This window comes from Lampetra planeri, chromosome 5 (genome assembly GCF_965212315.1).
Source record: "Lampetra planeri chromosome 5, kcLamPlan1.2.h2, whole genome shotgun sequence".
Classification (NCBI taxonomy): Eukaryota; Metazoa; Chordata; class Hyperoartia; order Petromyzontiformes; family Petromyzontidae; genus Lampetra; species Lampetra planeri.
In genome coordinates this window covers 5,968,888-5,982,032 of record NC_136111.1, presented here as the reverse complement: position 1 = coordinate 5,982,032, position 13,145 = coordinate 5,968,888, and the positions used below count along the sequence as shown (strand labels likewise).

Sequence of the window (13,145 nt, the reverse complement as noted above, 5' to 3'; positions counted from 1 at the left end):
CCGTAACGCTATTGAGATGTAGAAGTAAAAAGAACGTCGTGATGAACAAGGGATTATAACCTTTAAATTAAATAAGTCTGTGTCACCGCGGCCTTACAAATTGCACACGAATTGATACAATGAATATCACGTCGCGTTCTGCTTTTCGGTTGCAAGTTTCAGATTTACTACTGCAATACACCCGTCCTTGGACGGGCAAAAGGCTAGTTCTGATATAGCACTATAACTGTACGACTGAGAACAGCACACGGTAAACATTAATGTGAGCAACATCTTTTTTATTGCATTAATTTCCTTAGTAAATTCCACCATTACCAACCAGCTTGTGCCAGACACCTGTAAATAAAATAAATAACGTGTCTTTATTATCCAGGTAGTTTAACACGAAGCAGGTTTCCTCAAGTTCGTAGCATTTGTAACCTGATAAAAATTAATTGTTACATCTGTGACTGTCTGAATGCCGCAGTTCATTGGATGATTGTTTTGATTCGAAAGAAAGAGGCTTATACGGGTCATCTATAAATGTATAATTGACGCATTATTAAATAATTATAATCTGACAGCAATTTCATCTACGTAGTTAAAATGTTCATAACATATTTCGCATGTGCTTATGTTTTTTTTATCGAACAACCCGGGCGATCTTCAAGATCACACGGCAGTAATATTCAAAATGAACGCAGCCGAGATGCTGACAAAACACACAGCACTCTCTCGACTCTCAATGCGGCCCGCGTCGCCAACGCCATGGGGTGTGCACGCCGAGGTTAAGCGATGAAAAACTTGTTCGCTAAAATCTTCATGCAACCAAGTGCATGTGGAAATATATATACAGTTTTATTGACCTCACTGCAACTGCTAAGTATCATCCTTTAATAATGCACGATACCTTTATAGACTGGCTGCTTTCTGAATGACACGACGGGGTCACTGTGAATGGATGTGTGCACATACTGTACCTATCAAACATCGATGCACATTTCCAGCACTTAACGGCCATCGATAAAGGTGCTGACTTTTTTTTTTATCAGAGTCTCCACGATTAAAACGGACGAGGAAATGGATGACGCATCACCTAAAGTTTCCCCCCCTACAAAAGACCAAATCACCCGGCGAGTCCGTTGAGAGCGAGGTGCCCGAGTGTGCGAAATGCGAGGAACGTGTCGGCCATTCGCAGTCCCGAGATCGCTCAGTGGTTCCAGAAGGACGTGAACAATGATAATAATCACATTTTTTTAATATTGCGTGCATAACGTCACAAAACATCGCGACAGCCCAGCTTTTTTAATATATATCCTCAGGGACCCCCCGTGACTATTTTCGTTTATCAAAGAATGCTCAAAGTCAAGGCAATCCACTCGCTGTCAGGCAAACGCCTCAAACCATCACGTGAATTTAGGTGAATACTGGATATGGGAAGGTCAGCGAATGAAGGTGGAGAGACCGAGCTATGAATATCTCATGAACATATTGGAAATCTATCACCGGGAATATTTCTAGACTTGCCGAAAGTACCTCCTTGGCAGCTTTTCTGAGTCCAGTTTAACAAGCCACGGGCCATCTTGAGCGTGATTCCCTAAAAAAAAGCGTTTACCTTTACTGCGGTCTAAAGAAAAAAAAGACAGAAAAAGGCAAAGGTGCAGCCCTGAAATTTTTTGCGAATGCCCCAACAGGCAGAAAGGCCTCCACTAGAAGGAGCTCTAGAGAGCCACTCTGGAGTGTATTTTTTGGCCTACGAGACTCGGCGTACCTAACACTTCACCTCGGCACATGCAACCTTCGATCGACTAACTGTGGTGTAGCCATGTATAGACTGTTGGGTGAACATAGCAAAGTAGATTCAAGAAACTTGCCCAATGTTTAACAGCTGCCACGCCGATAGATCGAACCGGTAATCTCCGGATTGTATGTCCACTGTGCTAGCCATTACACCGCGCAGCGTCCCCATGAAGTAAACTGCCCTCGAAAGAATGTCACACGCAGCAATCTCACATGCTCAATCAAAGGGGGCTTTTAGCAATTTACTACACACCTCACACCAGGGACAATGCTTAAAAAAAAACAAAATGAACACAAACTCTATTTGGAAAAGACTTGTATATACGTTTCTGTACGAGAAAAAACCATTAGCACTGTACTTACAGACAATATGATCGTGGTTTCTCCCTCAATTAAGTTAAATAGAAACGTTTGTCCGTTTTTTTTATGTCTTTTCCCCCCAGTTTATATGCCGATTGTGCCATTAGTATCGCGTTACGCGATGAAGAATTCATCCGGATCTCTCACAGAGCAGTGCAGTCTGTTTACTGCCCAGTGCTAATGGTGGTAATTCCACATTTCTATGGTAAGGGGGGGGGGAGTCTTCGCACAGGACAAGCGTTCTTGAACTTCCAACAAAGCAGTACTTGTTTTATCACCCCGACCCCCGATGGGGAGTTGAATCCTTGTGACCTTACATTCGCGAGCTGCGACGATATTGCACTTATTACAATCAAAACATTTATATTCTTTGGGTCTTTCGGTAAAGTCACGTATACAATTCTTTTTACAAAAAACTACGACGTTTCGATCGCAGCACAAGCAATCGTGTTGCGATCAAAACGTCGTAGTTTTTTGTTATTTTTTTTGTTCTACGTGACTTTACCGAAAGACCCAAAGAATATGAATTCCTGCAGTCACGAAAGCTTTAAGTCGAGATCAAAACATTTTGTTGCCCATTGTGAAACCAGTAATGGAAGATATCTATTTTTTTTAAGCTGTATATTTTTCTTAAGGGTAATAATATCTACAACACGGCTCACCTGGAGAGGGCAGAACAGTAAACCATCTCTAATCTAAATGCCAGCAATAAAATAAACACTTAATGGCTCTGGGTGCCCCCCCCCCCAAACTGCCCACTGCCAAGACACAGCCCAAACAGTGAACATGCCTTGACTTGCCTCAAAAGCCTCCTAAAGCCACGAAAGTGGGCCGAGCCAATATAACCACCGGGCGGGCGGAGGGTGTAATCATCTCCGCAACTCTTGAAGAAAGTGTACCATCAAAGCAAAAAATATATAATAACCTCTCCATGAACGCAACGTCAAAAATAACAGTCGGTGTGACAAGACACCGGGCTGAATATTTCTAAAACGCGGTAAAGCGTTTTTGAATATCGAGACGCGACAAACTGGGGAGGGCCCGGTGGTGGAGCAGTGTTGTAACGGGCGCTCTGCACACTGAACTCAGCACCGTGGAAAAGCCATCCCAAGTAATACCGATCAAGAGAGACGGACAAATGAAGATTGTTCAGGATGGAGAGGCATAGGGGCGACGGGGCCTGGCATAAGAGACAGCAGACGAAGTGAACCAAAGATTAGAAAATAACAACAGAGGCGTGCAAACGTCCAAAAAAAATTTGAACTATTTATCAACCGTTTCACTTTTACTATAGAAGTTCAAGGAAAGATCGCATTACGTAAATTGGCCACGAAAGCCAAGTTACAGAAACCGAAGGCTTGCTGCCCCAGAAGGCACGCCACTGACATCTCACCACTCCCTCTGCACAACTCACAACGTGGCCCAGATCTTCTGACAGCACTTGCCCCAGCACTCTGTTAAAGTTTACACGGGGGAGGGAGGGGGGCTCTTTGTATTTGGTGCTCGCTCACAGCACTTGTCCCAGCAGTCTCCGTGGCTGCTACACGACAGAGATTAATTGTGAGTGTCGTGGCATCCAGAGTTCGATTCAAGCTCATGGTCATCAACGCCAGTGACGATTTATTCGAATCGGTCATGGGCCTTCCCTCGGTCGACTAAGCCTCTAACGTCTACATGGTGCGGTGTGTAAAGACATCAGCATTGGGGGGAGACAAAGGCGGACGAGCGTGGTGCTTAGGGCTGGTCACCCACCCCACCGTCCGTCCGTCGTGTGCCGCGTGCTAACCTTAAAAATGGGTGCTCACGAACGGCACTTGCCCTAAACATGTCTTAAGGCTGTATGGGGGATCTTTGTCTTGTAGTGTTGAGTGTGTGTGTGGGGGGTAGCAGTTAGCGCAACAAACCCGGCGACGAGAGTTCGATTCCCGTGTGCCGTGCCGGCATTCATGTGCTGATGCTGCTGACAGCACTTGCCCCAGTTTGACGAGGCTATATGGGCGGGCGGGAGGGGGGGACAGTCGTCTTTGTGGCATGGCTGTCAACCCCTTATCAGTGCCTACCGTATTACAGACCAATTCAGACTCTTATTGATCACCCAAGTGCCCCTTATGAATCTCAACGTTCATCCGACAAAGTCCCATCACAAGGGGGAGAAACACAAACAAATAAGACAATCACATCTTCATGTTTTGCCCGTTCTGAAACGGCTGTACGCCGTATGGGCCTGCAAACTCGATTTCCCTTGCACGAGAATACGGAGTTAACCCGTGTGGGGGTCCACAGCGATGTTGCTGGTGGTGATGGTGATGGGCAGCCCTCCCCAGGGCTTCAACTCACACAGCAGACAGGACGGAGCGGCATCTCAACACGTGCCCGCATGGTGTCGTTGTTGTTGTTGTTCAAACACCCCCCCCTACTCCTCCTCAACGCAATAACAACAACAATATCATAAACACCGAGCCACAATTCTAGATTTGAAGCTTTCGTGCCTGCAAGGATTCGTACTCTTCGGTTTTTTCGGTAAAGTCACGTCGGTAAAAATAAAAATAAATACAAATGAAAAGAATAGAAATAATAATAAATAATAAAATAACAAATCACGACGTTTCGGAGGCAACACCGAACCACAACCCATCCCCGTCAACAAGGAGGAGGAGGAGCAGGGCCACCACCACGACCACCACCACCACCACGACCACCACCACCACCACCACGACCACCACCACCACCACCACGACCACCACCACCACGACCACCACCACCACGACCACCACCACCACCACGACCACCACCACGACCACCACCACCACGACCACCACCACCACCACGACCACCACGACCACCACCACCACCACGACCACCACCACCACGACCACCACCACCACCACGACCACCACCACCACGACCACCACCCCACACTCAGCAGCCTCCAAGTGACCGTGGGTGTCCCTGGCGTTGTGCACTGCACCACCACCCAGTGGGCACGGAGATTCATCGGCGTCTCTCGCTTACACAGCCCAAAGGGGCTCCCCGTGTCGTTGTTTTATTTTGTTTTAATATATCTATGTTATGTCATAGCAGTCTTGAAACCAGCACGATGTTACTGTTTGCAAAGGAAGTCGGCTTTTCTCCACGCATTTGGCATCAGACCGCACGCGCGCAACTTTTTATAATTCTCTCTCTCTCTCGTCTCTTCTCTCTTCATCGACCGACTTTGGCAACGAGACAATAAACAACAACGACAATGCACATCCATAATCCCAGCTCAACCCCCTTATCATTGCCCCCTATAATCACGGAACAATTCAGACCCCAATAACTGGCCACCCCGTGCCTCCTATAACATCTCGACGTTCACTTCAAGTTTCAAGTTCATGTATTAGGTAGAGCCCTGTGAGCCATTCGGCTCTTGAATCGGGTGCAACCGCAACAAACAAAAAACAAAAACATGAAAACATCTTAAAGTGACTCTGTGACCAAGTGCAAACAGAAAATCCAAGAAAAGATAGCAAAATATTGCAGACAAAACACCGCACACCATCCCTACCAAGTCCCCGTCACAAGGGAGAATCGCAAAACAAATAGACAACAACATTTGTGTTGATCACATATCGAAACCGTCTGACCTCAAAGCTCAGTTTCCCTGCACAAGAACACGGGGCAGAGACCGCGCGTGGGCTGACAGCTGTGCACATCCATCACGGAACGCGACTTCAAGTTCGATAAAACAACAACTTCTTGGTTCTTTCGGTAAAGTCACGTAGAAGGGAAAGAACCAAGAAGATGAATCCCTGCAGTCACGAAAGCTTTAAATCGAAACAACAACACCAACATCATCATCGTCCGTACCCGACACAGAAACCTTCCCCCCTCTCCTCCATGCCATGATGCCAGTGACGACATAAGAGGGGGGGGGGGGCTGACTACGTCACAAAGGCCCCCCACTACCAAACGGCAGTCGTCTCTTTAAACACGAGAGAGAAAGGTGATGGTGGTGATGCAAGAGAGAGATGGAGGAGGCTTCTCCAAAGAATGAGTTCCACTATTGCTTGTGGCAGGCAGGCAGGCAAGTAAGTAACTAAGTAAGTAACTAAGTAAGCAAGTAAGCAAGCAGGCAAGCGGCTTGTCACACGCATCTCGTGGCATTGGTCCAGCAGCTGGCAGCTCCAGCCCGATGAAGAAGAAGGGTGGTGGGTGGGTGCACGACACACACCCCCACCACCACCACGCCGCCGTGGTGTTACTATTCAACTTCCTGCATTACCTTCGCTGGGTGGCGAACGCAGAGTCGGTGGCGGTCGGCGGGTGGCCGGCCTGCTGCTACAGCAGCAGCTACAGCAGCATCAGCAGTAACAGCTGCTGATGTAGCTGCTGCAGCTACATCAGCAGCAGCAACAGCTGCAGCAGCAACAGCAGCAGCAGCTACAGTAACAGCTGCAGCTACAGTAACAGCTGCAGCTACAGCTGCAGCTACAGCAGCAGCTGTAACAGCAGCAGCATGGACACCGCTAAGGAGCCGCCGCACGCCAGCAGATTGCTGCCCCCCGCCGTCCGCGAGCGACGAGCGATGCCATTTGGTGTGGGGGGGTGTGGGGGGGGGTTGGTGGGGGGGGGTGTGGGGGGTTGTAGGGGGTGGTGTGGGGATGGTGTGGGGGGGGGGGTTGGTGGGGGGGGTGTGGGGGGTTGTAGGGGGTGGTGTGGGGATGGTGTGGGGGGGGGGTTGGTGGGGGGGGTGTGGGGGGTTGTAGGGGGTGGTGTGGGGATGGTGTGGGGATGGTGTGGGGTGGGAGGTGGTGGGGGGTGGTGTGTGTGGGGGGTGGCGTTGTTGTGTGTGGTGTCGTGGGGGGGGTGGTGTGTGTGGGGGGGTGTTGTGTGTGGGGGGGGGTGTTGTGGGGGGTGGTGTGGTGGGGGTGGTGTGTGGGGGGGGGGGTTGTGTGTGGGGGGGTGGTGTGTGGGGGGTGATGTTGTTATGTGTGGTGTTGTGTGTGGAGGGTGATGTTGTGGGTGGCTGCCGTGGCGTAGACAGCAGTGAGTGGTGGTGGTGGTGGAGGGACGAGGTCGCGCTGGAGATGTTGATGCCCGCACGCCGCTTTGGGGCAAAAAAAAATTGCGAAAGTCTCCCGACTGTAACGCGAGGAGTGACGAGGAAGTTGCGTGGGGCACGGGCCCCGGCCGGGGAGAGTTGCAAGTGGTGGTGGTGGAGGGCTGGTGGGGGGGTTGGGCATGGCGGGATTGATTTGTACAGTATCCACAGCTCGCTTCACAAAACCTCCCCCCTCCTCTCTCTCTCTCTCCTCCTCTCTCTCCCTCCTCTCTCTCCCTCCTCTCTCTCCTCTCTCTCCCTCCTCTCTCTCTCTCCTCTCTCTCCCTCCTTCCCCTCGCTATCCAAAGCAGCAGCAGTAGCTTCAACAGCAGCAGCAGTTGAAGCTGTGTTTGCAGCAGGAGTTCCAGCAGCAGCATTCGTAGCAGCAGTTAAAGCAGCAGTTGTATTAGCATCAATTGCAGCAGCATCAATTGCAGCAACAGTTGCAGCAGCATCAATTGCAGCAACAGTTGCAGCAAGCAGTTGCAGCCAGCAGTTGTAGGAACATAAATTGCAGCAGCAGCAGCAGTAGTTAAAGCAGCAGTTGTATTAGCATCAATTGCAGCAGCAGTTAAAGCAGCAATTGTAGGAACATCAATTGCAGCAGCAGTTGCAGCAAGCAGTTGTATTAGCATCAATTGCAGCAGTTGCACCAGCAGTTAAAGCAGCAGTTGTAGGAACATCAATTGCAGCAGCAGCAGCAGTAGTTGCAGCAGTTGTAGTTGCAGCAGTAGCAGCAACAGCGTCCATCAGCATTCGTTTGAGGTTACATTTCCCTCTCGTTGTTCAGGACCATTCCCAGGCGACGTTAGACACACAACGTGATATATCCAGCTTCAACCTGAACTAATTCAATACACATATTAGGTAGTGGATTTTTTTTAAACAAAAATAATGCTGTTACATGTTGAGCGAGATGCCTTCCGACCCATATTTAAGTCTCTAAAACTGATGGGTTTTTTCTCTCTTAAAGGTTAATTTAAAACAGAAATGAATATGCAAAGGCAAAAATGTTAAGGGTCAATTAATGGGGTGAGTGCACAGCCAATAATATATTGGAAGTCACACTGCCATAAAGTATTGTTTTTTTTTACCGTTCTGCAACGAGCTGGCCAATTAAAACATATTGAACTGCATCGTGTGTGTTTTAAATCATTTATCAAACTGAACACTGCAAGAGCACACGTACGCGCAAGAGATGTCACACATTGCATTCGGACAATAGACGGGACAAGTTCAGCACATCATCCATCTACGGTTGATAAAAGAGTGTACCACTTTGTGGAGTCGATTACAGAGAAACCAGCCCCCACTTTTTTCATAGTGCAACATCCAGCGTCATGGACGATAGAACAGCGGTCGTATATTTCACAGTACCGTGGAAAAGTGGTCTGCGTTTATACACAGACACACAACTCCGGGGGGGAGGGAATAAAATGCGTAAATCCAACAGGGGGAACTCACAAAGCTTGAAATCTCACGCTTTATCCAGTTCCCTGCATAACCGGTCAGGCAGGCCCTGCTATTGCTGATGCTGCTGCTGCTGCTATTGCTGCTGAATTCTTTATCAACATTCTGCATGTCCACTGACAAGACACCCTCCAATCCTACTCACAATGCGGCACTTTATTGCAAACCGTATGATTATTTTTTCCCCCAGAATTTATTTTACATTTTAAACTCCACGGTTGCAAGGAGGGTCTCGTGAAAATGTTTCTTTTTTTCAAACCCACGTCCACACATGTTTCCCGTTGCTGCTGGCAGTCGCATCACAAATGTTGCAACGCGGATTTAGGCGACATCCACTTCGACGGCGTATTTTGAGGAACCCATCAGCTCGCTTCTCAAACCCTGCTGACTTTTTTTTCATGAAATGTAGGAAATTGAAAAAGCTAAAATTGCGTTGCGTATTATTTAAGCGCTGCATTATGTAACCGTATCCGCCCAATCGTCAATCCAAGAGTTTCCATGTGGGCCACTCACCGCGCCATGCGGGTTTTGTGCGAGGCTTATTTGACCATACTTCACTCACCAGAGGTGGGACAAAGTCATTGTTATGCAAGTCCAAGTCGAGTCGCAAGTCATCAAATTCATGACTCGAGTCTGACTCGAGTCCAAGTCACATGACTCGAGTCCACATCTCATAGGTGGGACAAAGTCATTGTTATGCAAGTCCAAGTCGAGTCGCAAGTCATCAAATTCATGACTCGAGTCTGACTCGAGTCCAAGTCACATGACTCGAGTCCACATCTCATAGGTGGGACAAAGTCATTGTTATGCAAGTCCAAGTCGAGTCGCAAGTCATCAAATTCATGACTCGAGTCTGACTCGAGTCCAAGTCACATGACTCGAGTCCACATCTCATAGGTGGGACAAAGTCATTGTTATGCAAGTCCAAGTCGAGTCGCAAGTCATCAAATTCATGACTCGAGTCTGACTCGAGTCCAAGTCACATGACTCGAGTCCACATCTCATAGGTGGGACAAAGTCATTGTTATGCAAGTCCAAGTCGAGTCGCAAGTCATCAAATTCATGACTCGAGTCTGACTCGAGTCCAAGTCACATGACTCGAGTCCACATCTCATAGGTGGGACAAAGTCATTGTTATGCAAGTCCAAGTCGAGTCGCAAGTCATCAAATTCATGACTCGAGTCTGACTCGAGTCCAAGTCACATGACTCGAGTCCACATCTCATAGGTGGGACAAAGTCATTGTTATGCAAGTCCAAGTCGAGTCGCAAGTCATCAAATTCATGACTCGAGTCTGACTCGAGTCCAAGTCACATGACTCGAGTCCACACCTCTGTCACTCACCATGCTGGTCGGGTTTGGATTGGTCAAGTCGAGTGATCAAATACGTGGGAGCACAAAAAGTACAGTACTGCAAGGCATTGTACAAGTGAAGTTTCTGCAATGCCCCCTTCTGCTCGCAATGTAGATCACAGCAACTAAGAACAGGATGTCTAAGTCATGGTGGTCACGCATCCACGCATCATCCAAGCTCAAAACTGCTTTAACTTCTGAGATCTGATAGGAACGGGTGCATTCTGGGTGATATGATCAGAGTTAAAATCCATTACAATTCACTTCAAATAATTTTTAATCAACCTATGATGATTCAGCAGTGAATATAATAACCAAACGAGTGATGTCAAATATAATTCTATTGTAGAAGGGCTACAAATTGGACATTTTGTAACAGTATAGTGAAGTCATATCATTTTATTTATTTAGAACTGCTTTTTGTGTTTAGGTTGTTGTCTTTCTCCCGCACCTCCGATTAGCACGAATGGCTACATACAGTGCGAAGAAAGTTCAATATAAATACAAGCCTATGCCTCAAACTAAAAACGTCCAAAACTATTGCTCCCTCGAAAGATTGTGGCCTTCATGATGGTTTCACTCACAGGACAGAGGCTACCACAGGACGCCAAAAACAGTGTTAGACGTCCTGTGGTCTAACACCATTTGAGACGAGGCTCAAAAGAAAGCTGTCTCTGGTGTGGACCAATCAGTTTCAATGACAATGCATATATTATCAGTGTTTTTTTGTTTGCATTCTGACCACACGCATCGTGGTTAATGCAGACATGATTCATTGTAAAAGGTTTCAATTTGGTGTTTTAACATCTTAACAACTGTTTTGTTGCCAGAAAAAAGGGGAAAACATATTATCATATTTTGATACTGGCAAAGGAGGTCCCATGATGCTTTAAGTCTGTTGCCAACCATCGCTTAAGAATATACGATGGAAAACACAAATTAAACCAAGTCATTTACATCCCATGGAGTGTGACAGTGCAGCTGAAAAGTGGCTGACTCTCTCTACCGTTTCATGGTATTTATGGAACATAAAAACAGCCATCGAAAGGAAGGTGGTGAATATTTATGAGCCATCTCCACTTAGCAGGTACCGCAAAATGTGCCAGAATCCACTTTTAATTTCCCCCTGACATCAGCGTCGTTCAAAACAGAAAAAAAGCGTTTTGTTATGATCACGAAAAATATTATTTGAGAGACATTCATTACACTTCGGGGTTTCACGCGAATAAATAAAGCGGTTAGTTAGCGCTTCTACCAAGTAACTGAGAATTAATTCTCAACGAGCCCATCTCGAGCAAACCTGCGCGTTGGAAACCATTGTACTTATTTTTTTTCTAGAAAACAGCTTGCATTCAAGCGTCTCTGCACGCGCGTGTGCGTTAAAGGGCTGCCATTGTGCGGGGCGTGAAAAAGTCCCCAGCGCCGATTTTCCAACTGTTTCAAATTACCGCCTTCCTGCCAAGACAGAGGTCCACGAGAATGTTTGATCGGCGAGCAAACTTTTCCACCGAGCGGCCGCTTTTCTTCGGGAAATGCACGGCAGACTGGCGCGTGCCCCGCACACGCAACGTTTAAAATGCGCACTGTGCGGAATTAAAAAGTTGGAACTTGGAGGTCCTCGTTGGCATGGTCTGAAATCTCGAGCCAACCTTTTCGCCAGGCCATTGGCAACAGAAGAGGTACATGTGGGGCCACGCCACCTGAACCCGCACTCTTACCACGCATGGCCCTCGTACGGCTTTACTCACGAACAACACTTACAAACTCAGGCCAAACCCCCTCAGCGCCTTTCTTTTCCTGTCCTTTGGGTTCAAACCCAGGACAGACAGAGGGGAAAAGGGAGGTTAGTGAAAGGTGAACAGATGGAGGCGATGGACATGGGGGGGGGGAGAGAGAGAGGCCGGTCAGAAAGCAAGAGAGAGAGAGAGGGGTGGATCCGACTCGGGGGCGGGTGACCCACAAAACAAAGGGAAGTGGCAGTTGCAGGAGCTGTGTCACACACCAGGCAGTGGCTTTTGACAGCTTCTGGTTTCCGATGTGCGGCCTCAGCAGCCAAGCCAATGCCCTGATCGGCAGAAAGAGCTTGCTTGGCTTATGAACGCACTCCTCCGTTCCAAACCTGGTAGCCCCCCCCCCCCCATGGCACTTATTTTAATCGCCGGCATGGCCAGTCGCGTTTGATGTCTATTCAAGAAGTTTTATATTTACGCGCATTCTTGGCTGCTATTGATTTCGAGCAGAGGTTCAGTAGTGCCGCTGTGGCACATGCGCGCTCGACTCGCGATTGGGGGAAGGTTGCAAGTTCAAATCCTAGTCGTGGCTCAACTCGGTACCATAATCTATTCATGATAGATACAATAAATACCACTTTGTTGGCAAAGGTACAAGCGAGCCATTGACCCCCACAGGAATTGTCGTGGGAAGAGAATGAAGTGGCCGAGGCAGAGAATGGCTCGTGGCATATGAATGTGGAATTTCACTATATCATCCCTGGATAAGAAGGAAAAGATAAGGGACACTAATGGCCATACAGTACGTGAGGACTTCTCACTTTCGATTATAAATAACGTGACTTTTATTACTATTGATCGAATGTACGACGTTCATAATCAGCGTGTGGACTGCGCAATGTATTTCTGTGCGTGAGGAGTTGAGGCAGCAGCAGCAGCAGGAGCACTTTTGAGCAGCGGACGTACCGTAACGAGCAGTGATTTACGTGCGAGGGCACGTCACACATGCTCAGTGTCCACAAGTTAACGAGACAATCTGCTTAACGCTCCGCCAGCAGCACGGCAATTCACACATCTCCCACGCAGCGCGCGCGCGCCGAGGTTGGATTTTGACCCCAGTGAACCTTGAACGTGGAGGAGAGCACTGCCGCATCAAACGCAACTGTGCCCCCCCCTCCCCCGCCCCACCCTGCCTTGAAGTGCGGCCAAAAAGAGCTACGCTGAACGCAATTTCGTTCTCGTTAAACAAGCTACAGCGCTGACCACTTTGTCCCTGCTCGGATCCCTTCGCCGTGGCATAGCGGTGCGCACGCCTGCGATTCATCGCTCGTACGGCGAGATTAGCCGATCCTTCAGGGATCGCGTTGTTCT

General features: G+C 48.1%; 1 protein-coding gene across 8 annotated transcripts in view; it reads right to left on the bottom strand.

Annotated features, from left to right (window-relative positions):
• The window catches only part of LOC144718732 (nuclear receptor coactivator 3-like), a 118,195-nt gene that overhangs the window by 63,009 nt on the left and 42,041 nt on the right, over nt 1-13,145 (bottom strand). Inside the window, exon 1 of one of the 8 annotated variants that reach the window (XM_078594224.1) lies at nt 6,404-6,575. The exons of the other annotated variants lie outside the window; for them this stretch is intronic. The gene's annotated coding sequence lies outside the window, so the exon portion shown is untranslated. Of the gene's footprint in view, nt 1-6,403; nt 6,576-13,145 lie in introns of those variants that run through there. 8 annotated transcript variants of the gene reach the window in all.